This window comes from Toxorhynchites rutilus, chromosome 2 (genome assembly GCF_029784135.1).
Source record: "Toxorhynchites rutilus septentrionalis strain SRP chromosome 2, ASM2978413v1, whole genome shotgun sequence".
Classification (NCBI taxonomy): domain Eukaryota; kingdom Metazoa; phylum Arthropoda; class Insecta; order Diptera; family Culicidae; genus Toxorhynchites; species Toxorhynchites rutilus.
The window spans coordinates 152466972-152494199 of record NC_073745.1 but is presented as its reverse complement, the minus strand read 5'-3'; the positions used below and the strand labels follow the sequence as shown (position 1 = coordinate 152494199).

The following is a 27228-nucleotide window of genomic DNA, read 5'->3' as shown; positions in this document are numbered from 1 at the left end:
ATAATGAAGCAATGCTACTGTTTTCGAGGTTGTTGATATTAACAAAAAGAGTTTATTTTGCTTGTTTAGTCACCAAGAAGAAAGTAAATGTCGTTCTGGAATTTTGTATGTGATTAGGTTTCGCTTGCCAGTAGCAAAACTTCCTCCATTAAGGGTGACTGCTGTGCTTATCTCGAGTATGAGAAAGTAATGCAACTTTTTTCGAGGCCAATAATATTAACAGAAGCGTTTCTTTTGAGAATAGAGCAAAATGATGAGAAGTGTTTATATTCCTAGTAGTTTCAAGCTACCAATGTATGGCTTTGTATGCATGCTATGGCGAACGCATGTTTGGCGCTTGGTTTACGTTATACGAACGATGCCTAGAGGTGCCATTCCACTGAGGCAATCCTAAATAACATGTAGCTTGATATTTGATACTTGCAAGTGTTGTCATTGTTGTTCTTTCCATGCGGTGCCAAAAATATATTGATGTAGTTATGAGATGTGGAATAATGGTGCTGGTGCAACATGTATATAATCGACTGTAGCCGAGTCTATATCAATTGCGAATAAAGCTACCGGAATAGCGTTCGAGGTAAATTTTCAATGCATTGACATGAAATAAATTGCGACATAAGGTCAGCTAGTGTATTGTTCTGCGAGGGAAAGGATGAATCAGCAATCAATGATCGTCAACTGATTCTACAATAAAAAACCATTTCAGAGATTATTCAACTATGCAGTTGTTTCTAAAATTTCACAGCATTATAGAATAATATCCGAAGGTATAAACGAGCGACTCATATAAAATAACAGCGTAGTTCTACGTCAACAATGCGGTTGTATCTTGGACACAACCTCCTATAACTTTTTTTAATTTGAAGGATACAATCAGCGAGTTAATTAATAGACCAGATTCGATAGACTATGGGATATTTTCAAACTATTCCAGGGACATTAAACTACTGCAAAAAAGCGCAAAGCCTATGAGTGACCAAGCCATAAAAATATTCTTTGACGAAATCCATTGGTGTAATTTTGATTATTGGCGTTAAAGAAACTCCAATGTTAAACAGGAATTGACTGTTCCAAAAATCGAACATCGACCAAAACCTGTATTTTTTATTGTAGGAAGTTCAATCAATCTGCTTTTATCCTACATCTCAATTCGTAAATATATATTTATATCTTTTATCAAAGTATCTACTTACTGTTATCAAAGTAATACCGTAGAAAAGTTAACATATTTTTGTATTTTATTGGGTTTTGTTACTAACATTGAAAACAGCTTCCGCGCATACTTGCTTTAAATCGAATCAAAATGCCCAATAAAATTATACCAAATTAAATGAAATTGATGGTAAGTTGAATCTAAAAAAAAAAAGCTATAATATTGTGCCAAAACATTACCATACGGTTGCTTTCCAAAGGCTTGAAAAATTATCAAAGTTGTTATTCAATTTATCGAACAAATGGCCGCTAATGGGTCAATTGATTTAGTAAAATGTGAGTAAATGTTAAAATGAGGTGTCAATATAGAACAAGTGGTTTTCGTGCATGGTTTATGCTATAGCTACAAAACAAAACGATGTCTTAATCAATCTTCGCAAAAATATTTTGTTTACAACTAACAACCTTTAGAACTTTAGTCAACATTATCACACCCACAAGAAACCGGTTATTTGAAAGCAAACCAACTCGCAAAACATAAAAAACGCAACCGGTTTAGTCCCCATCACATACAAAGAAATGGAGCATACTCGGACTAGCATATATCCAATGGTGGGGTAACCAAGCAAAGCGCAACCCAAACCGCACCACGATATCCACTGGCTACGAAGGTTTCTATGCCTCGAAAAGAAACATTTAGCTGTGTTCGGTTCAATGGTCTGTTAGAAGTTTCCTCGCCACGTTTGGTGGTGGTGTGATGTTGGTAGCGACAGTGCTTTATGTTGCCTTTAGCAATGCTTTAGCTGTCTTTCAAACGTTACAGTCTTTGTTGGCATTGCAATATGCAATCAGTGCAAGAGGTAAGCACAGCGCCACTTCGAATTAAACTCCGTCGTGCAGCAGGAAATTGGATAGGGTGAAAGCTGTCAGTTTATGTTCAACAATATGCAACATGTAATGAGTTGTTCTAACACACACGATTGGTTGCTGCTAGCAAGTTTTGAGGCAATGACTGCTAGTGAGAGTACTTTGGGATGTAACACATTGTGGCACCCTCCTGCTGGTGGTATTTTGTAACTCGATGTGACCTAGTTAGATGTTCCGGACAGGTGTGATGGAGTTTGTTTTACAATAATTCATTAAAATTACTTTCACTACTGGTGGAAAATAATCAGATTTTGCTCGAATAAGTGAATCAATCAGTGATAATTTTATTCAGCGATTTTATGCATCTTCTTATGATTACTGTATCAATACCATGCTAAGTCATATTTCATGGAGAAAATGTAAACACGAGCATAACATCAGAAGATTACTGCTAACCGCTTTTACTTTCTCCTTAATTTAATAATAATAACTCACTTATATAACTAGATTGGAGGACGGCGCCTATGTTTCCGAGCAGTTGGCGCCATTTGCAGATTACCACGAGCATAAACAATTTGGTAATTCAGAAATCAACGCTATTGACTTTACGAGCGCACGGAATCGGCTTATTTGCATTTAGCGCCATTTTATTGAGCGTGCAAATAAAGGGGGGAAAACTTCTAAAGCACCACCAATCGTTGTTCGCTTCGAGGTTCGCCAATTGCAACCCGGAATAGTTTCGCGCACCTTCAACATTACCACAGTTTGCCGTTACTTTGATGGAAATAGGCGAGAAAAGTGTACTCAAGTACCCATCGAAGTATCAGCGGAATTCGTTTATGGGGCCTTTTGATTATCCATTCATTTGTACACTTTCTATTTGCTCCGGCCGCTCAAGAAGGGACCCATCGCCCATTCGATGGGCCACTCTAATTGGAAAATCATTCCGTTTCGCTCGTTACATTTACGTGTAATGGTTTCCACGAGAAATAAAGTAGGCTCTTAAGCTGTGATTGCATAATATAATTGCAGCGCCGGGGCTACAGTCCTGAATCTTATTGCATAATAAGATCAAGGAAAAGCGCATTTAGGTGATCAAAACAAGACTGAGAAAGACCAGAATTATCAACAGATATTGTTTTGCACGCGAAGTAAAGGTCAAGATGGACAGACCGACGAGGTTCCCGCTCGGTAAGTTGTCTAAACAAGGCAAAAATGAATCTTGAGTTTCTACAAAACCACGCCGACCATTAGCCCTTTTCAAGGCCGCCAATACTTTTTAAACCTATCTAAAATTTCGATCCATTCTAAATAATATCAAGAGAGATAAACAAGGGAATCGAATAAAATAATTCCATAGAAAAAAAGTTATAGGAGAGTTGTGTTCGAGAAACGATACATATTTGACGTAGGATTACGTTAGGCTATCTGTTCCATACTGATTTTGGACGTGTTTGAAAAACTATATTAAAAAACTCTTTGATAACAATTTAGTGGCCCTGAAAAGGGCCGTTTTGTCTGATTTTTAGGCGTTGTTTATTCAATTCACCAGTGTTACAGCCGAGCGATGATGACAGAAGGATGGTGATTAGTCGTTGGATGATATATATCATGATAAAAAGATGCTGATGTAGAATAAGATATGTTACCCTCTGTGGTCCGATACGAGACGGCTCCTGTGTATGGATGGAATAATAAAAGTATATACGAAGGGTGGATTCTATGCAGGAGAACCAACGCTGTTAGATACAGCCAGTCTTATCCTTTCTCGGTAACAATCAACTCTTTCGGCATCAGTGTTAGACTGTTGTTTTTGCTCCGATGCACGTTTACGGGTTCGGCGCTTATAGTTTGTGGGCATTTATTGTGACATATTAACTCGCGTAAAAATGCTCAACTATCTCTGATCATTTCCGCGCTACATTTGATTGTAGTTGAAACACGCTCAGTGTACCACATGCGCACTTCGGTTGTGTAACATTTATCCGAATACCATTCACCCGAAACACGATTATCCGACTGTAGCAAATATCTATCCGAATGACATTCACCCGAACGTAACAAATACCCGAATGCAACATTTAACCGAATGAACATTTACCCGAATGCGACAAACACCCGAATGAAGAAGGAAAACTCCGGCAAATCAGATTGAGAGCTTTGTTGAATATCCTGATAATAAAGGGTGTGTCACATCAAATTGCATCAAGGAAAAAACGCTGTAGAAATTTAATTTTTAGGAATTATATCATCAGCTTTCGCTTATAATCAGATAAGAGTGTATAGATCACGTTGGCCATGCTTCACTGTAAATTTTTCGTAAATTTGGAAAAATGTCGTCGAACGAAAAAGAGCGTCGTGAATTAATCCTGCGCACTCATTTCGAGAATCCGGAGTTGTCACATCGGGACATCGGTAAGATGCTGGGAATCGTCCAATCCACGGTCAGCAAAGTACTAAAACGATACTTCGAGAACCTAACCATCGAAGGTGAAGAACGGCAAAAATGGATGCTCCGTCAGTGAAAAAGATCACAAGCGCGTAGTTAAGCAGTTTAGACGTGATCCGAGAAGTTCGGTCCGGGATGTCGCCAATAAGCTGAATTTGTCAAGTTCATTCGTCCAGCAGACCAAGCAGCGGGAGGGCCTGCGTACATACGAGGTTCAGAAGGCTCCTAACCGTGACGAAAGGCAAAACATGGTGGGAAGACGCGAGCCCGGAAGCTGTACACCGAAATGCTGACGAAGCCGCATTGCCTGGTAATGGACGACGAAACCTACGTCAAAGCGGACTTTCGTCAGCTGCCGGGCCTGTTGTTCTTCTCCGCAGAGGACAAATTCAGCGTTCCGGAGGAGATTCGCAAGCAGAAACTATCCAAGTTTGCCAAAAAGTACATGGTGTGGCAAGCGATCTGCTCTTGCGGAAAGCGGAGCGCCCCCTTCGTGATGACCGGCACGGTAAACGGGCAGGTTTACCTTAAGGAGTGCCTACAGAAGCGCTTACTACCACTATTGAAGCAGCACGAGGGTCCGACCATCTTCTGGCCGGATCTCGCTTCGTGCCTCTATTCAAAGGACGTGTTGGAGTGGTACGAAGCCAACGGGGTCACCTTCGTGCCAAAGGAAATGAACCCGCCCAACGCGCCGGAGCTTCGTCCAATAGAGAAATATTGGGCGATTATGAAGCAGGCCCTCCGGAAGAACCCAAAAGTTGTCAAATCGGAGGCGGACTTCAAGAGAAAATGAATTTCTGTTAAAAAAACTACAACCTGACGTTGTACAGAACCTTATGGACGGGGTAAAGAGGAAGGTGCGAGCATACGGGCTTGGGCTCGAAGTATGAATAAAAAGAAAATACCAAAAGTTGTTTAATAGTTTTTATTTTACTGTCTAAAATTTTCAAAAGGATCGGTCTACTGGGCGAATTTCTACAGCGTTTTTTCCGTGATGCAATTTGATGTGACACACCCTTTAAATGAGATTTAATCAAAACAACAAAAACATGTAATTGCAATGAGAACATTTGGAAGTGATGTGGGAGATTTTGCTGATTTATTTTTCAAAATTGGCGTAGGCTTAATCTACATGCGGTCTTCTCTTTCCTTTACGTGTTTTTCTTGAAGGCTGGAAATAAACCCGTGTTTTGGAATATCATTTTCGAAAATGAAGCAGATAATTTGAACATTAAAAATATAAAGCATGTCTTGAAAATGTGAAAAAAGTTAGTAAAAAAACAGGAAGTGGGTTATATCTGTGGTATAACCGCAAGGGTGACGTAGGACTATCTTTGATTTAGTGATCATTTATTTTAACTGGTGCGCTTATCCGAGCTGTTTTCGTGGTGCCTTACCACCGAAAGACTAACGAGGTGTCTGCTTGGTCCCTCAACAAACAAGTCCTCACGGTGCGAGAGTAGAGTAAGAAATGAACGAAAGCAAAGGTAGCGTGATATTATAAACCATAAAAGTATAAAATGTAAACCCCACCCTTATTATATTCGTAGCTTACCCTGAGGGAAAAACGAATAACATCGATAACAGCTTATATAATAAAGAGGGTGGGGTTTACATTTTACACATTCTTTGTGTGGACACCGACTGGACAACATCGTTGCTGGACGGGCTGGACGGCGAGGGATCGAGTGCCTTTCTCAAGGCAAGAGGGCGGAGGTGGTAGCGCTGGAGTAAAGTAGAGTAGAGTTTTCAAAGGGCCTTTCTCAAGGCTAGAGACGAATGAACTGCAAAAGTTTAAAGTCTCTATAACACAATACCTTCCTTCCTTACATTTTACACTTTTATGGTTTATAATATCACGCTACCTTCGCTTTCGTTCATTTCTTACTCTACTCTCGCACCGTGAGGACTTGTTTGTTGAGGGACCAAGCAGACAGCTCGTTAGTCTTTCGGTGGTAAGGCACCACGAAAGCATCTCGGATAAGCGCACCAGCCACAGGAAGCGTGAAGAAGCCACATCGCTATCGACCGGGAACTTTGCGTGAAATTCGTCGCTATCAGAAGTCGACCGAATTGCTGATCCGCAATCTACCTTTGCAGCATTTGGTTCGTGGAATTGCTCAGGACTTCAAAACCGACTTGCGCTTCCAAAGTTCCGCGGTTATGACGCTGCAGGAGGCCTATTCGAAGATACCAATTTGTGTGCTATCCATGCAAAACGCGTCACATCATGCCCAAGGACATCCAGCTGGCCCATCGTATCCGAGGAGAGCGTGCTATATTAGTTTAGCATATAACCAACGGCCCTTTTCAGGGCTTCACATTTGATGGATTAGAGTTCAGAAAAGTGTTTTGCAGGCCAAACTGAAATGAACATTTAGCGAAAATCGTGGTGTCGATGATAATTCGATACCGATAGGGGCCATGGATATGGATTTGATAGTGAAGAATATGAAATACATGACATGGTGTAGTGAATATTTCCCCATATCGAAGAAATCACTTTGATGAAACTGCATTATAAAATGATTTGTGTACGAATGCCGCAATCGATAGTCGGCTCTAATTTGCGCTGGGTAATTTCCTCGGAGGACTCGATTCCTCCTTCGAGCATTCTCCCGATTGTCGTTATTGCGTTCGCTAAACTTTTTTCACAACACCCATTTCTCGTTTGAGAAATTGTTGGGTAAACATCGTTTGCCAGTGCGCGTAGAGCGGAAATTCCTTAAGATTAATTGCACCTCTAATAAATTTCCGAAAGACGTGGTCTTAGTTTGATCGCACTTGATTGAAAAATCCAAAACGAAATGTATTTGGTCGCAGCATTATATGAGTAGGAAGCAAATAATCGCTCGAAAATTAAATGATTTTCGCGATGTGAAAAATTTTCCGTTTTTCATGTTATGCATCTAATATTGGATACGAAAATTATCTACTGATGGGGAAAAATATTATTCAGAAACTTTCCTGTTAATTGCGATTGATTGAAAAATCACAAAACCAAATGTATTTGGTTGCAGTGTTGTATGGATAGAAAACATTAAAATAAACTCTTTCGCATGAATGTATTTTTCAATTCCCAGGGGAACTGGTAGATTATTTTTCAGCAACGATGATAGCAACAAGGGTTCCGCGCGTGTATGTGTGTGTGGTGGCTGCTCCGATGTTTCAAGCGGAACCGTGGCATCACTCTCCTCCTGATGGATTCTCTTCTGGCCTAAGGTGCACAAACAGGCTCTTGGTGACACCGTTCATCAGCGCTTTCATGAAAACGAAGTTAGCTTCATCACAGCAGCGACAACATGCTCCAATAGCTGTTCAATTGTAACAAAGTGGGTTTACGAGCGGCGCTCGCTTATATACCGATTGGTGATTTCAATAGCCTGTTTTGAAATCAATTTTAAGGCTATTGAAACAAGTTTTTGGATTGAAAAGTAACAAGTATATAACGCGTAGACATTTTATCTTTCGAATGAAGTGTTTATCATACCATTTCATTCAGTTGTTTAGGAGCTATTAACGCTCAAAATCTCGGTCTCCGGCGTAACGTTTTCGTTTTCGAAACTTTGATTTTACACCCCGGTATAGAAATGAAAGACGTAGTCCTACGTCAAAAAAATTGTACTTACGTATTAATTCCATTATAACGCCACTTTTATTATAAATTTATTTATTTGTAATGACATTTATTAGGAGGTCAAACAGATGGGGGCGAAGTTCCCACCTAATGAGGATAAGGAACCGAGGCAGCTCCGAGGCAGCTCCGAGGTGACACAATCCGAGTCGGCCGCCGACCCGCCATCGGATGGGCTACCATACAAATGATTTTCTGCATTACTCGAGAACTAATCAAGCAAACGGAACCATACTTGGCATATAGAGATTTTAGGGATCGATAAACGTTTCAACGGTGGTTCGACGCATAAGTTTCTGCATAACTCAAGAACTAGAAAATATTTTTTTGATGGATAAACATACGTCCCTCCTCTGAAAGGAGAAGGAGGGACCCATAAAAATATTACACATACCAACCATATTAACAACTAAACACGGCAAATTTTTTGAAAAACTCTGAAGAAAAGTTGGAAAATTTGGAGAATATAATTCCCAAAGGTTCTACAATTACTTCGTGATAAGCGTTTTTAATCCATGATTGCGCCAACGAAATTGATCTTTGTTTCGAACATTTCCACTTTCGAAGTGGAAAAGGATTTTCAGGTGAAAAAACGCACTGCTACATCTTCTAACTATATAAACAAAAATGAAACGCCAGATGTGTTGGTAAGCGCAAAACTCGAGAAAAGAATAGTTCGATTTAAGATGTCTTCATTTCATTATATTTTCTGCATCGAACATGTACTTCTTGTAACGCAGAAACATGTTATTTGCAAGTAATTGAAGAGAATTGAGCGAGAGCAAGAATTGTGTTTGAATATAAATTTATATTATAATGACGAGTTTTGGTAGAGTTATTAGGAAATTTATAGAAAAAGAAAATTATGAAGACAAGCAGCAAATACCAACAGCACCAAAAGCAGTAATCTCCGTCAAATGCCACCGATAACTGTACTAGAGCAAAGACCACTACAACGGCTAAAGTCCAATGGATAGATGGCTTTTCCTTTCCTTGCTCAGTTATAGAGAAAAACGTGGAAAATTACTATAAATTCTTTCGGGGTGCTAAGGTATGACATTCTCGGAACTCCGCCTACGAATAACGGATCTCTATAGTAGCTTGACCGAAAAAGAACCTTAAACTATTGAGCACCAGATCAAAGGGTTCAAAGACTCCTAATAAGGATGGTTATAATAGTTACTATGATTATTATGTAAAGAAATTTATGGATAAACTCTTAATCACATCACTCACCACGATGAATCCTGATTCTTACCTTTCCCCACTAACCACTATCCCTTCCTTGATAATCGCTAGGAAACCACGCTATAGAGGCGACCCTTCGGGCCTTCGGGCGGCAAATATCGTACTAACATTCCTTCCCTCTGGTGACTGTATGACGTGGCCGGCATCGTTATTGACTATTTAAAGCTCGACTCATCGAAACTTGCACAATGAGAATGATTTGATACTCCCAATCGTCGTTCGATGTGTTCTTTGTGCAATTTGGCTAGTTCAGGTCAATCACGGAGAGCATCTACGAAGTGTACAGTCTACCCAAGCTCAAGCTAAGGTACGACCCTCTCGGTTCGATATGCAAAGCGTTCAATGCATGCACCGATAATTAAATTTCGGAGCGGTCGAATAGGGCACGAACAAGTGCACATTAACTATCAGCACATATTGCCACCATAGCTCGCTTAGATTGTCAGAGATAATCATGTATTGAATTACGCAGGTTTTAGAATCAATAGTTAAGCACAACAAAACAAAAACAACAACTGAAACTGAAATTTCGGTTTTGTTTCAGAAACATGTGACATATGCGAAGCATATCAGCAGAAAATCAAACATCAAACTCATTTCATTATACAATCCCGTATTCTAATTTATACAGTGCAGAGTGCAAATGCACTGGATGTGAGAGAAAAGATTTATTTTGCGAATCGACCAACCAGAACACGGAATTTTCGTTTGGATAATGCTTGAAATTTTCCTATTGTTGGATAGTTAGTCTCATAAAAAATATTATTTTATTCATTGTGATGAATTGTTATGGAGGGCCTAAATCGATTGATCCATCACGACTGAGCACGACCCCCAAAATGTTCCCGAAAAACGTAATCCTAGGCCAAAAATATTGGCGTTGGAATAATGTGGTCGTGTCCTGGACACCAATTCTTATGTTTTTAATGGTATACGGTTTTGTACAAGTTGAGCTGCAAAATTAAGATAAACAACATATGAATGTTAATACTAACTGAAATCCGATTTATATTTTACTTTAACCTTGCTCTAATGAAGATGGCAGTTCAATTAAACTAACTTCCTCGGTAGCTACCTCAGTCTCAGGTTTGCTGGTAAAATGGTTACCTTAGATTTTACAGCACACTGGATCACTAACGATAGATTTGCCGGGACCCACTCGAGCGCTTCGCTTCGAATTGCCACTGCCGCGAGGCGAAGCGTGAAAGTATTCCAGTTGCCTTCTCTCGTTATGTTCACGTGTCACCGAGAGCTTGCTGGAGCACTCGACGAGGCTCCCTTTAGAGAGGAACACGAGAAATAGCATGAAGGATGCACCTTTTTTTGCCATCGGCTAGCACATTTTGCAGCCAACCGAGTCAGCAGTAGCGGACTTTAAACCGTGTCTCCTTAGCCTCTGGTGAGAAAAGTAAATAAAAATCTGCTTGGTAATATAATTATATGAAAAATCTAAGCACAGTGCATCTAGCAGCACAAGTTTTAAACGTTACGTTATTCGAAGTAATTAATCGTTGTGATGGTTGTAATTGTTAACCTGGGCAACGATCTCACCTATCTTCGTCAAAATTGCAAAAGTGCAAAACGGAGATAGTATTTCTTGCATCCAAAATGTGCTACTAAAACGCCATCGAAATTAATTTCACTCGAGCAGGAGATACATTATATCCATCCAGACTCCCACTCTCGAAGTGAAATTGCATCCCGGGATGCATCGGCAAACGGTACGATATACCTATATACAGAGAACGTTGCAGACGATGCTTCGCTGCTCGTTTGCCATTTTAGCATGCTGCTGAAATTTGTGTCACCGTTACATAGACGGGAAACCGGTTGGGATGTACATGGGCGCATCGGATACTGACAGTTGAGTGGGAGTAAAGCAAATGCACCCAGGTTGTCACCATCACTCGAGTTCTCCTCAGCCAACGCCGTCAGCCATCCCGTAGCCTGATGATGCAACTTTCTCGGCCGAACCGGGATTTGAGATTCAATAACTGCATGCGGCCATCCGGTAATGGAGAATGAATTGGACGAGGACTGAAAAAGTGTAACGATGAGTAAGAAAGTAACGTTGAATGCGTGTGGAAGATTTATCAAGTATAGCTGAAGATGCATTATGTCATGTTTAGTAACAACATTGTTTTCAATACATATAACTTGTTGAAATCACATAGTATTCAATGGGGACTTTTCGCTTTCTTCAGCTCAGCGGCAATTCACTTCTAGTGTGGATCGATTAACGCAAATGACTATTACGATCAGAATTAATTTTGGTCCAGATACGCATATCTTAAATGCAAAAACACACAAAAACACACTTCGTTATTCCGTTTCTCATTCTGGATCCAGCAGAGTGAATCAATTTTGACGTCTATCTCATCAACCACAATTGCATGTTTCTGTGGTTGGTTACGAAGCTTCGCAGTCATGGACGGATGATGCTGTTCTTGACAGGTTATGCACAGGTTGAGCATTGAAGACTCCTTCGTTTACTTGCGGTGATATTGCAAACACAACAAAAAAGCTGACAATGTATTGCGAGGTCTTAATGCACAAAAAAATATTACAAATATATGTTCTAAAAACTTTTTAGTGAACCAACTTTTCGCAGAATCCACCGTAATACCCGATCTTCCTTAATTTTATTGAAACTTTCCAATGTGTGTTTTTTTTTTTTTTTATTAAATCGTTTATTTTTACAGGCTCAGTTACATAAGTTTAAAGGAGCCAAACTCCTATTTGTATAGTTACAAGTATATATAAACATTTTTTATTAATTCTAATGTTAATGAAGTAGAGAACCGATTACTCGCGGCTTGCTCGAGTTTAAAAGGGTGACATTTTGTTTCAGGAAAAGGATGGGATATAAGGATATGTTGACAATGTTCACACTCACATTCACACTCACATTCATCATACTCAATTCTTAAGCCTATCTTATATCTAACATGTATTTACATTTCACCTTATTCTATTGTTAGTAAGAAGGGATTTGATTTCTCGCGAAGGGAAAGGAAAAGGAGAATATAAGGATATAAGGACAATCACACACGAAGATTGATAGCTTTTAGGAAGACATATATTTGGGACATGTAATCAAGGTCTAAACCAGCTAACACATCTCTCACCGGCACATTGGGCTGCCTTCCTCTAGCCCGAAGAGAGTTTTCTAAATTCGATCTGGCAACAAGATACTCCTCGCACGACCAAACAACGTGTTCGATGTCGTGGTAACCTTGGCCACAAGCACAGATATTGCCATCGGCAAGATTAAAATGAAAGAGTAGCGCGTCTAACGAACAGTGATTGGACATGAGTCGAGAGAAGGTGCGAATAAAGTCCCGACTTAAGTCCAGACTTTTGAACCATGGTTTGAGGCTAACCTTAGGGATAATCGAGTGAAACCACCGGCCCAATTCATCTTCGTTCCATTTACGTTGCCAGTTAGCGATGGTATTTTTACGGACTAAAGAATAAAATTCATTGAAAGCGATTTGACGCTGATAAATATCGCCTTCAATTGCACCTACCTTTGCCAATGAGTCAGCCCTCTCGTTACCCGGAATTGAGCAATGTGAAGGAACCCAGACAAAGGTAATGACATAACAGCGTCTGGATAAAGCACTCAAAATTTCTCGTATTCTCTCAAGTAAGTACGGCGAGTGCTTTTCCGGCCTCACTGAACGGATAGCTTCGACAGAGCTAAGACTATCCGTTACAATGTAATAGTGTTCAACAGGTCGTGAGGCGACGCTGTCCAGCGCCCAATGTATTGCTGCCAATTCAGCAATATACACAGAGCAAGGATTCTGAAGACTGTGGGAGGTGCTAAAAATTTCGTTGAACACTCCAAATCCTGTGGACTCATTCATAGAAGACCCATCAGTAAAGTACATATTATCACAATTGACACGCCCATACTTTGCATTGAAGATCGTAGGAATGATCCCCGATCGATGATAATCTGGAATTCCATGGATTTTCTCCTTCATGAACAGATCAAAATGTACAGAGGAATTGATGTAGTCAGGAAAACAAACACGGTTGGGAGTATACGAAGAAGGATCAACCTGCATGGAGATGAATTCATGATATGAGCTCATGAATCCTGAATGAAAATTTAGCTCGATAAGCTGCTCAAAATTTCCGATCACCAATGGGTTCATAACCTTACACCGGATGAGGAACCGAAGAGATAATAAATTGAAGCGATCTTTTAGTGGGAGTACGCCTGCCAAAACCTCGAGACTCATGGTATGCGTTGAGGGCATACATCCCAACGCAATACGGAGACAAAGATACTGAATTCGCTCGAGTTTAATGAGATGTGTTTTGGCAGCTGATTGAAAACAGAAACTGCCATACTCCATCTCTGAGAGAATAGTTGTTCGATACAACATTATAAGATCTTCGGGATGGGCTCCCCACCATGTGCCGGTAATTGTACGGAGAAAGTTTATTCTTTGTTGGCATTTTTTACTCAGATACCTAATATGGGCCCCCCAAGTACATTTGGAGTCGAACCAGACCCCAAGATACTTGAATGACATAGCATGAGTGAAAGGTTTACCCAAAAGTTGAAGCTATGGTTTTGCTGGTCTATGCTTCCTAGAAAAAACCACCATCTCTGTTTTCTCCGTGGAGAATTCAATCCCTAGCCCAATGGCCCAGGTTGAAAAATTGTTCAAAGTATCTTGTAAGGGTCCTTGCAGGTCGGATTCGTTTGATCCTACGACAGACACCACTCCGTCATCTGCAAGTTGTCTTAGGCTGCAATTTTGTGTAAGACAATTGTCGATGTCGCTTACATAGAAGTTGTACAAAAGGGGGCTTAAACATGAGCCCTGGGGGAGGCCCATGTAGGAGACCCGATTTACTGTCGAATCCCCGTGAGAAAAATTCAACTGTTTCTCACAAAGCAAGTTATATAACATATTATTCAACAGAGGCGGCAGACCCCGAGAGTGTAATTTGTCTGACAAAACCTCTATTGAAACAGAATCAAAGGCCCCCTTTATGTCCAAGAATACTGAAGCCATTTGTTTTTTTTCGGCGTAAGCCATTTGAATTTCTGAAGAAAGCAACGCAAGACAATCATTCGTCCCCTTGCCCCTGCGGAACCCATATTGTGTATCTGAGAGTAAGCCATTCGTTTCAACCCAATGATCAAGGCGAAGCAAGATCATTTTCTCCAACAATTTCCGTATACAAGACAGCATTGCTATTGGGCGGTACGAATTGAAGACGGACGCGGGTTTTCCGGGTTTTTGAATAGCTATAATTCGCACTTGTCTCCAATCATCTGGAACAATATTATGCTCCAGAAACCGATTGAATAAATTCAACAAGCGATGTTTCGCCACATCAGGGAGATTTTTCAGCAAGTTGAACTTAATTCTATCCGATCCCGGAGCCGAATTGTTACATGAAAGGAGAGCAAGAGAGAATTCTACCATCGAAAACTCGGAATCAAGATCGCACCTATCTTGTGGTATATCTCGAATAATTCTTTGCACTGGATTTTGTCGCACTGGATCGGGACAAACCTTTCGTGCAAAATTAAAAATCCATCGATGTGAATATTCCTCGCTTTCATTGGATGAAGAGCGATTTCTCATGTTTCGAGCCACTTTCCATAATTTTTTCATTGACGTTTTTCGTGACAAACCTCCCACGAAATTTCGCCAATAAGCACGTTTTTTCCCTTTGATCAAATTTTTGAACTGATTTTCAAGGTGCAAATACGTTTGAAAATTCTCAATGGTTCCACGTTTCCGAAAAGCTTTAAATGCGTTCGATTTATCCTGATAAAGGCTATCCCACCATGGATTGGGAGGCCTTTGACGGAAAGTGGAGCCTGGGATGGGTTTCGTTTGAGCGCGAACCGCGCTGTCATATATCAAACGAGAAAGGAAGTTATACTCCTCCAATGGAGGCAAACCATCTCTGGAATTGATGGCTAGAGCAATTGCGTCCGCATATTTTTTCCAGTCAATGTGTCTTGTGAGGTCATATGCCATGTTTATAGATTCAGAAGAATTCGAACCAATGGTGATGGAAATTTTGATTGGCAAGTGGTCACTGCCGTTGGGGTCCTGGATTACATTCCACTTGCAATCTAACGATAGTGAATTCGAGCAAAGCGAGAGGTCAAGAGCACTTGGGTAAGCAGGAGGTTTAGGTACACGTGTTGTTTCCCCAGTGTTCAAAACGGACATATTGAAGCTGTTACAAAGGTCATATATCAACAATGAACGATTGTCGTCGTACTGTTCCCCCCAGGCAGTTCCGTGAGAGTTGAAGTCTCCCAAGATCAATCGTGGCTCAGGAAGGAGTGAGCACATGTCAACAAGTTGATTGCGGCTAACCGCAGCTCTCGGAGGCCAATACAAGCTGACAATACAGAGGTCTTTGCCTCTGATGTTTGCATGACAAGCAACAACTTCGATCCCTCCAATAGGTGGAAGGTCAATTCGAAAAAATGAGTGGCACTTATTGATACCCAATAGCACCCCTCCGTATCTGTCATCACGGTCCAAGCGTATGATATTAAAATTGTGGAAAGAGAGATCGTCTCGCGAAGAAAGCCAAGTTTCGGACAGAGCAAAAACATCACAATTGAACTTATGAATTAAAAATTTGAATGTATCCAATTTAGGGATACGACTATGACAATTCCACTGTAAAACAGTGATATCTCCGACCTCTCTATTTAAATTAGACATCAAGAGAGATAATCATTGCAAGGAGGGGCCATGTTTGCATCAATTGTTGCAAAATTGTCTTTAATACTGGAAGCATTGAAATGACAATGGTTCTGATGGAGTCGGAAACATTAAAACACTTGAAGATTTGGTCCAAAAGGTCAGACAACTTTATAAATCCCGATTGGGAAGTTGAACTGGACGGAAAAACAGGGACAGTTGGGGTTTTTGATGTCCCCTCGAGTGCTGGGCCATTCGAAGGTGAATTATTCCCACGGAAACCAGGAGGAACCTGATTTTGCTTGTCCGCTGCACTCGATTTTTTAGGCATGCTAACAGGGGGTATCACCGGAGGGGCTTGTCCTTGAACTTTGGGAGTGGTCACATTTTTGCGCCGGGGATTCCCTTGGAAAATGAACGGTGTGCCCCCGTTAGCTGTGTCCGCTTCTATTTCGTCAACGGGCAACGTGGCGAAGACATTTTGTGTGTTGATTGGTTGTTGTTGTTGGGCCAGTGGCGAAGCGCCCTTTAAAATATCCGCAAAAGTGCGTTTCGAGCGTTCCATCAAAGAGCGCTTCTGTTTCTCCCAGCGACTCTTGTAAGTTTCACAAACTGAGAGCTCGTGTGGGGATCCCCCGCAATATGGACATTTATGCTCAGTCGCACTGCAGGATTTCCCCTCATGTTGCTCTCCGCAAGTGGCACAGCGCTCCTTGTTGGCACAATAATCTGAAGTGTGACCAACTGACTTGCATTTTTGGCAAGTCATGGGCTTTGGCACGAAGAGTCGCACAGGCAATCTCAATTTGCCCACCATGACGTAGTCAGGTAGAGCGGAACCAGCAAAAGTTACTCGAAACGAGTCTGACGGCGTGAATTTAGTTTTTCCCTCTTCTTGGGTGGCTTTTCCTAGTTGGCGGCTGTCCAAAATTTTAACACCCACCAACGGGAGTCTTTTAAATTTACCAACTCCTTCTTTTATCATTTCGCACGTCAGACCAGTTTCAGTTACCACCCCCGAGATTTCTACGTCATGGGAGGGCACGTAGACGCGATACTCTAGGGAGAATCTCTCGTCGATCACAATTGCATTCGCGTGTTTCCGATCACTCACGACAACACGCAGTTTGTTCGGTCTAACCTTAGAGATTTCGACCACGGAGGAATATAATCTTACCAGATCTTTCGAAACCTGAATGACATTAATTGCCTTTCCTTTTGGTTTAGGCCGGAAAAAACAACCCATGGACCAGCTCCAAGTGCATCGTCTGGATAGACCTTGACACGAGGAGAGGAAACAACTGAGGGGGAGGACGAGGTCGATTGTTGAACGGGAGCGGTATCAGTAGGGCTGGGAGGCAAGTTCGGTAGTAGAGCGGAAGCGGGAGCGGGAGATTGAGGGGGCGAAGAGGAAAAGTTTGCCAATTTTCTTGAGGGGGGCTTGTTAAGGTAGATTACCTCTTTCTCTGAAGAGACATCTTCTGAGGGGGGAACGCGTTTAAGCGACTTCCCAGCCCCCGTTGTAGCTAGTGAGGAGGAAACAGTAGTTTCAATCTCCATGTCAACATGACCTTCTGCCATTACGGCAGATATAAAATAATATAATTCTTATTTTTTTTGTATTTCTAAACCTAATATATATTATACCTAAATCGCACACCAATGCGAATGAAATGAAGCGGTGTCTCAATCGAACCGCGTGGCAATCGCTCGGCACAGATGCAACGGTATATCGCACCACAACACGATGATGGAATCGATGACGATGCTAAAGCACACACAGCGATGATACGGCACACGCACCGCGTCCGCCGTGGAGGACTTCTTCCTCACGCTGGTAATGATTGCTGCTCTCCTCACTCGCGCAATAAAGAGAACCCCGTTAGGGCGAAATAACTTCACCAGCCACGAACTGATAACGGTATAATCTCCACTTTATAATAGACGCGAACAAATTTGCGACCGATGTCTTCGGACGGCGCGAGCTGAATGAAATTCTAGGAATGTGTGTTTTTGAAAAACTATATAATTTGAGTTGGCAACACTTTTTAATATGTGTGCTACTTTGATTTGCCATTTCATCGCAAATATACTACCACCAGAACAACCCATGCAAATTGTACAGTTCTTTTGAAACTAAAACCATTATGACATTCGATTCTCGCTGGATTCTGATGCGTTTTATATTATTTCTACACGATTCCTCAATTGCTTCCGACTTTTTTTGGCCTCTCTCAGGTTTTCTATAATGAGAATTTGTACTTAAACGGTCATCCAATGAGAATGTTTTGCTGATGATGTTGTTATCTTGATATCAGGTTCGGTTATTACAACAAAAACACGTAATGTGAAACCACTTTTCATCAATATGACAGTTTAAGCTCAAAATATAACGTTTCAAAGTTGGTGGAGGGTTTCGCAAACAAAGGAGAAATCAGTGATGTATGTATCAGTTTGAAGTGATTCAACTCAATTTTATGCACATTTAATGCTCATAATATTCATATCAAGTAAGAATGGGGTTGTTTATAGGTTGTGCTCTGCATTGAAGGAGAGAGGGGAAGAGGGGTGGGGGCTCTTCCATAGTTCCTAATTGAGGCTAACCATGCCTTTCCAGTAACCAATTATGCATTGTGTGACAACGATATGCTTATTGCTCAAGGGTTGTCGAACGAAATTCCAATCAGTAAACAATATTTATGTAAACAGTGGCCGGATTTGAACCCAGCTCCAACCTTCTGATCGTAGAACCGACACGCTTACCATCCGCGCTATTGCCAGATTGTGGGGTTAACGAATATTTGCAACCCCGATTTAAAAGGGTTTATAGAACTAATTTTTTTCTGAAATTTTGTAGGTTATTTTGACAAAAATGGCGTTTATGTGGTTTCTCAAACAAAAGATTCATTTGTTTTTTTATCGTTTACATGACTTTAGACTAGAGGGCGCTAATTTTTTTTATATTTTGTTTTGAAAGCTCATTTTTTTATACATAACATATACAAGGACGAGAGAGGCGTTTTTTTCGCTTTTCGGTTACGATTTTTCAAAGTTCGAAAAATCATTTTTCCCCTTCTATACAAAAATGGTTTTTTCAAAACTTTTGAACTACTGGACCCATTCGGATGATCGACATATTCAATTGAAGCCAATGAGCTAGCCTTCCTTGAAAAAATACTGCTTGCGGAAAAATCGGATTGTAGTCGCAAATATCTACCTCCCTTGACCTCACTTATAGATTATTTAGTATGCTTTCGACGAAGGTTCGGAGTTGGCGTGTATCGTTTTGTACACCTTGTTGTCGAAGGTAGCCCGAAAATTTTCAATTGGGTTCAAATTGGGACTCTGGATTGGCCATTTCATGGATTAATTGGGGATTTCATGGATTGAGCGGAAGAATGTTTGTGTTTTTTACTCATATGTTTGGTATCGCTATCCTGCTGAAAGGTGGAACTATCTTCCAGTCTCATTTTCAGCATCGACTCTTCTTGATTTTCGCAATGAATGTCGATATACCCCTCTGCCATCATGATCCCATTGATTTCAGTTAAATTCCCCACGCTAAACCATGAGAAACAACCCCAAACCATAGTATTTCCATAGTTCGTTAAATTATCTTGTCCGAAATGTGAATTGATGCTATCGCTCCAGCGTGAAACATAAGGGGCGAACACGAAATTATTGCGACACCGAAAATGTAATGCCAATTTTCTTATAATTTTTTTTTTCCAAAATATATATTTTTATCAAGGCTCATATGGCGTTAGCCCGACGGGGCCGGAGTTCAATATTTTGACAGTTTTTCTTATTATCTATGTTAGTAATATGTAACCGATTACTCGCGGTCGGCTCGAGGTTAGTATTACAAGTGTTCTCGTAATTGGGATGTTGCTGTCTCCAATGCTCTGTACGTGTGCCCGGCACGGGATACTTCCTATTGGGATGCAGCTGACCATTAATCAGCGACGCCCTCCTTGTATGTACCCCATATCTAGCGTGGTGCGTCTTCTCGACTCGAGGAATCCAGGATAGAATGGTCACTAGCCGGCGCAATCATCAGCTCGTGTAGAGTTGTCATGAGCGGTCAATTTTCTTATAATGTTTAGAATCAAACCAAAATTTAAGGGTAGTTTTTTACATATATTTACATCAAAAATCAAAAGAAAAGTTAATTTATGGAGCCTTGAGTGTAAAATTGAACGCATTTTCGCTTGATGCCCTCCATCAAAGTCTTTACGGTGTCATCCGGTACCAGTTTCTCAGTTTTTTTTCCATTTTCTTAACATGTTCTTCTCGTCTTTGACTGTCTTCTTGCTCTTCCGAAGTTCCCGCTTCATTATTGCCCAGTACTGCTCCACCGGGCGCAGCTCCGGACAGTTTGGCGGGTTCATGTCCTTTGGAACAAAATGGACAGAATTGGCCTCATACCACTCCAGGACACGTTTGGAATAGTGGCGTGATGCCAAACCTGGCCAAAATAGCTTCGTCGTGCTGCTGCACGAACGGCAAAAGGCGCTTCTCGAGGCACTCAGATTTGTAGATCTCGCCATTTACTGTGCCCTTTGTAACGAAAGGCTCACTCCTCAGTCCGCAAGAGCTGATGGCCTGCCAAACGAGATATTTGGAGGCGAACTTCGACATTTTCTTCTTCTTAAATTTGTCGTCCACATCGAACTTGCTCTTGCCGGTGAAAAACTCCAACCCCGGAATTTGCTTAAAATCGGCTTTTATATACGTTTCGTCGTCCATAACACAGCAGCCATATTTTGTCAGCATCTTCTCGAAGAGCTTCCGTGCCGGAGTTTTAGCCGTCGATTGTTGCCACTCATCGCGGTTTGGGAAGTTCTGTACCTTGTATGTATGTAGTCCAGCTCTCTTCTTTGCATTCTGGACGTAGCTCTGCGACATGCCGATCTTTTTAGCCAAATCACGGTTTGAGACGTTGGGATTTGCTTTAATCATCCGCTTCACCTTTCCCTCCGTCTTTTTGTTCTCCGGTCCCGGTTTTCTTCCAGCTCCATCGTCGTGGTCCAACGTCAACCGCTCCTGGAACCGCTTCAACACTTTGGAGACGGTTGAATGGTGAATGTTCAACATTTTTCCCAACTGCCAGTGCGACAGGTCAGGAAATTCCAGGTGTTTGGAAAGAATTTGTTCTCTCAACTCGCGTTGGTTCACCTTCATTTTCGTTGAATCGAAAAACACGACTTCGAGTTTGACAGCATGTAGACAATACACATCAATGAGAAAGTGTGCAAAATTTGGTTGATTTTTACGCGATGGTAAAAAAGTTATGCCCTGTTGAATGTGTCGCAATAATTTCGTGTTCGCCCTTTAGCTTCATTAATGGAAAAAAACCTTCTCACCGTTGGAGTTTATATACGAGACAGCAGATCATTTTCCTGACAGCAATCCCTAAAAAAAATGGTGCAGTGATTCATTTCTCCAATCATAGTGAGCAAATTTGTTGCCTTTGTTGCTAGAAACTAGTTAAGAATGATGTTTCAGTGATATTCCCTGATTTTTAAGGTTTTTCCAGGTAGTGACACTCTGTATTTGACTCATTGATATTCTTCTGGAATTATCATTCGAACATCGCTTCATTCAGATCGGTAGCAAAAGTGAAACGGAAATGGTCTGGAGGAGTGCTTTGCTTTGGATGGCAGCTAAAATATGCTCTTTCTACAGCGATATCATGATTAAATGGATTTTCGAGCTTATTTATAGATTTGGTGATTACAATAGCGTGTTTTCAAAGCAAATTTTAAGCTATTGAAACAAGTCTTTGAATCAATAAATAACGAACATATACATCTTCGATAGTTTATCTTTCGAATGAAGTGATTATTATACCCCTCCGTTCAGCCGGAAATGGGGTACTTTCTGTTCCATCAGCACCATTATTCCATATTTATTAAGCCCCGCGCATATGGTCTGACAGACCAAGAATCAATGAGGTGGCTGAATTTAATGACTATTAAAACTGAATGAAGTTAATGAAACAGTATTTTCTAGAGTTTCTTTATTCAATTATATTTTTAATTTAAATAAATACCAATAACGCCTAAAAATACACAATAGCAATATTACAGAGACGCATACAGTCTGTGAGTATACTAGTTACGATTTTGCGCGCGAATACGGGAAAGTTGACTACCTCAACTATCTACCTACCAGTGTGCGTTTAATGCAAAAATACAAAAGCACTCTCCACCAGACGGCATGAAAATTGATAAGGTGCCTCAAAGAATAATATTGCATCTTTGAATGTGGTGGATCGATACAAAGAGAATGGCTCTCCAGTGGTAGCGTACCTCGGCTTTCAAAATTCTGAAAAAATAGATATAAATAGTCCTTAACATTTCCAACAAGTTTTCCATACATCGGACGATGGGCACATTTACATGGAAAAAGTTTTTCGAACAACAACTTTTTCATGTTTTTATTTGAAAAATGCTATTAATGTTCAATTCGTAATTTTTTTTTGCATAAATTATCACATTTTAAATGCTCTGCTAACTTTTCTCTATTTAGAAACATGTCAAGAATATGTCAAACGTGAGAATTTACACACAAAAACTATAAAAGAAAGAAAGTTGATGTCTTCGACAAAAGTTTATATTTTAACAAGATCTAAAACTTTGCCGATTACACTATATCGCTATCTTGACTTTAAACTAAATTAGGATAAGTTGTGTGTTTTTCAAAGAAAACATGAAATAGTAGTTGTTTGAAGAACTTTTTCCCTGTAGAAGTGCCCATCTTCCGATGTATGGACGACTTGTTGGAAATTGTAAGGGCTATTATATTATTATATATATATATATATATATATATATATATATATATATATATATATATATATATATATTTGGGAATTAAAAAAAATAATTTTTTGAGAAAAATGAATTTTAATTTTTAAAATAACTTTTTTGTCAACAAAATTTTTTTTGGTAATTTTTTGTAGAAATTTCTAAGACGAGTTGGCATGAAATTCGTCTATGTTTGAAGAAATGCATCGTTAAACTTTTTGATAATGATTTGGCCCTGGAAAGGGTCTCTTCGTTTGATTGTTGGGTATTGTTTGTTAACTCCACCAATGTTTACCAAGTGATGAAGGCAGAAGGAAGGTAAACAGTCGTTAGATGGTGCGTATCAGATAAAAAATACCGAAGTGGAACGAGATATGATGAAAACCGCCCTCTGTGATCGTAGACGAGATGCCTTCTGTGATGAAATGATGAAAAAAATGGATGAAATAAAGAAAAAAAAACTCACCAATGTAATATAAGATAATTACCAATACCGAACACAATTATCAATTTTTCTCATCAGTAAAAACATGTTACTTTAAAAGAAAAAGCTCCCCCTACTTTTATGTATTTGCAATACCAATTTCCCTCAGGCAGGTTGGTATTGATGTCTTTGTTAGGGACCCGACGCATGTGTCGTCCATTTCGACCAATCACAAGTGGGTATTTTCGTTAGGATAGGGGTTGAGATTGTTAAGAATTGTTGGATAGTTAGCTTCATGACATATATTATTTTTTTTTTTTTTTTATCCAAAATATATATTTTTATTAAGGCTCATATGGCGTCAACCTGACGGGGCCGGGAGTCCAATATTTCGACAATGTTTGCCTTATAACTATGTTAGTAATATGTAACCGATTACTCGCGGTTGGCTCGAGGTTAGTATTACAAGTGTTTTCGTAATTGTGATGTTGCTGTCTCCAATGCTCTGTACCTGTGCCCGACACGGGATACTTCCTTTTGGGATGCAGCTGACCATTAATCAGCAACGCCCCCTTAGTCTGTACCCCATATCTAGCGTGGTGCGTCTTTCTCGACTCGAGGAATCCAGGATAGAATGATCACTAGCCGGCGCAATCATCAGCTCGTGTAGAGTTGTCATAAGCGGTACAACCTTTGGCTCTTGTTGAATGATCAGTGGACTGCACAACCTTTGGCCCGTGTATCTGTAAAGAGTGTGTGTATATATTGCCGCGACTAAGTAAAAGTTTATAGATCGGATAGGAGGGATATGAAACAGGGACACAACGAAGGAAACATCATTAAACGTTGACATCGGCGTTTCTGAGGAACAGGTATAGATGAAGCAGAAGATCAGGATCACGGCTACCTAAGATATCCCGGACGGGGATATCCGATTGTCTGCCTTTTGCTCTCAGTGCTCTAGAGAGCTGAGAGCGAGCAGCATGGAACCGGATACACGACCAGACAACATGCTCGATGTCGTGGTAGCCATCGCCACAATCACAAAGATTGTTTGCTGCGAGCCTAATGCGATAGAGATGCGCGTTTAGGTTGTAGTGATTGGACATAAGCCGAGATATCACGCGAATGAAATCACGACCTACATTCAATCCCTTAAACCAAGCTTTCGTCGAAACCTTAGGAATAATCGTGTTTAACCAGCGACCGAACTCATCTTCACTCCACATGCGCTGCCAACTAACGAGTGTGTCCTGAAGAGGAATGTGAAAAAATTCATTATAGGCAATTTGCCTTTCAAAAAGAGTGCCTTCTAAAGCGCCCACCTTAGCTAGCGAGTCCGCTTTCTCATTCCCCGGAATCGAGCAATGAGAGGGAACCCATGCTAAGGTAATCTTGAATAATTTTTCGACCAAAACACTCAATAGATGTCTTATTCTTGTTAGGAAATAAGATGAGCGTTTATCAACTTTCATTGAGCGGATTGCCTCTATTGAGCTGAGACTGTCTGAAAAAATAAAATAGTGGTCGATGGGCAATGTTTCAATGATCCCCAGTGCGTAGTATATCGCACCCAGTTCAGCGACATACACGGAACAAGGATCTTTGAGTTTGAAAGAGGCACTGGAATTTTCATTGAAGATGCCGAAGCCAGTGGACCCGTTTATGAATGAACCGTCAGTAAAGAACATTTTATCAGATCTAACTTTCCCATATTCTGCCGATATTATTTTCTTCAATATAAAAAATTGTTAGGGAGTGTCGAAATCGATTGACGCAAATATTTCATCAATCCATCATGAAATGACTGAGCAATAAGCGTTTGAAATTGGACATTTTTCACGATGTACTCGATTTTCGATTTTCAATTTGTACCCCAATATGGTTTCCTACGTCAAAACATATAACACAAAACATGAACACCTAACACCTTCTTCTTGATAAATGTGGAATAAAATATGTTGCGACAGGAGGCATTACAGGACAATTCAAATTCGTTTGCTACTGCTGCTGACGATGTTGTTACTGCAGAGGTTATATCAGTTGATGTTGTTGTTTTACTACCGCACCTGTCTTGCGATAGTCGCTTCTCTTCAAAAACTGAACAAAATCGTTTTGGGTGATATCAGCGTACAGAATGGCTGTTGTTTGCTCGATAGCTGGTGCGAAGCTGGGGCTGGCTAAAATGAGGCTCAAATTTATATGGTGGCTTTCTTATTTTACTCATTTCCCTTGGATAGGATGAAATCCACAGTGGATAGTTGCGATTGTTTTCGCAGTGGTATTAACGTATTTTTATTGTAGCTACTTTTGTCACTTATTTTGATCGGTAAAATTTTAGGAGCGCAAACTGAACCAATCAAATTTAGCACGTTTAGATAATGTTTGACATTTTACAATTATTCAATTGTGTATCTTCAGAAATATAGCATTTTCTATTGTGATAGATGCGTAGAAATCTTTCCGATCAATTGATGAAACTAGAAAAACATAAAAAGATGGTAGAAGTATAAGCTTTCTAAATCCTTCATTATATCTTGCATGTTTAGTTCTAGGATTTTCATTTTACCCTGCCTCTCCTAAAGTCTTGAATAAATGTAACGACATTTTCATGCAAAAATTATAATCATTATATTCTTCTCCAATTTCAGATCGCCCAGGACACATCACAGCGCCGACCGTCGTAATCTTCAGCCGGAATCCATATTCAAACAAACACCGCCCAAGAAGCACTGCGGATTACACATTCTTCAGAATTACTTTTTCGCGTCGTCTGCAAATGCCACCAATGACGTGAAGTGTGAATCATCTTCCTCAAGCCACATACAGAACAATGTGCTAGAATTTCGGTTACACGGAAAACCTCCAACCGTCAATTCTGTGCTGAAACACCTGAGCGGGCCAAAGCCGCCGCCGTCGAGCTACCCTTATTTATTATATTCGCTTGTTTCAGTTTTTGTGGTTTAGCTATCATGTTGCAAGCATATACATAGGTACCACCGATGGTGATTGAAATGTTTAGTGGAACATAGCTTAGGGAGTTGTGTTTTGCTTCGTGTCTTTAGATGATTTTTCTTCTGATTTCACGAGCAGTAGATCTCATTTTCTGTTCAAATGTTTGCTTATTGCTGTTTCTTACTTTTGTAGCAAAATATTTCTGTTCGAGAGTGAAGTGTACCAGTCGAGACGAACGATACTTAATCACTTGTTTGTGTTAGGAATGCGGGAAAAGTGAAACATTCCATGTGGGAAGAAAAGATGAAAATCTTTTGAAAAAATGCAGATTTCAATAGTTATGAGTAGGAAATGTTAAGGCAAGAAAAGAAATGTTTCTAACTGTTATTGTGCTTTGAAAAGAAAAAAATAAACTGTGTCGCGGCGATATAAGAGCAATTTCCTTGGTAGGGTGTGAGAAGACACAATAAAAAGTTTTCATTTCTGCCATCTACGGGATTATATCAGCTTCAAAACGGGGCTCGCAGCTTTAAACAAGGTAAGTCAATCTCTGAGCAGTATTATTTACAGGCATTCGTGTTAAAATTTTTGAGAGTCTCTGTTAGTATTGCCGGTCACGTGCTCAAACCATCTTGAAGGAGTCCACCCTCGCCCATTACATCATTAAACCATACAGTGTAACCGATCAGAGACTAGTCATCATCTCACCGCCCATTCCACGTGGATTACGAATTCATCTGGGGGTTTGGAAGATGTTTGATCAAATTCAATCTAACCTAATTACATGCATCATCATCCTCTTGCGCTCGAATCGAATTCTTCTCGATGCTTGGAACGATTTTTTATTTCAGCAACGATTTCGTTGAGCAAGCTTTCCAACACGAAAGCGCTTGATGCAAGACGTTTTTTTCGTGCTTGTCGGTGTGAAATATCCAGCGAGCGCCGACATTCTGTAATTTGCAATTCAGCGGTGGAAAATT

The 27228-nt window shown here is 40.4% G+C and overlaps 1 protein-coding gene across 9 annotated transcripts in view; it reads left to right on the top strand.

The window, feature by feature from the left end:
* Positions 1-27228, top strand: part of LOC129771839 (bromodomain-containing protein DDB_G0280777) — a 237822-nt gene that overhangs the window by 54807 nt on the left and 155787 nt on the right. For 4 of the 9 annotated variants that reach the window (XM_055775914.1, XM_055775920.1, XM_055775919.1 and 1 more), the window contains exon 2: positions 26441-26786. The gene's annotated coding sequence lies outside the window, so the exon portion shown is untranslated. Of the gene's footprint in view, positions 1-25944; positions 26287-26307; positions 26787-27228 lie in introns of those variants that run through there. The other 5 variants (XM_055775922.1, XM_055775913.1, XM_055775915.1 and 2 more) reach the window with 3 other exon arrangements.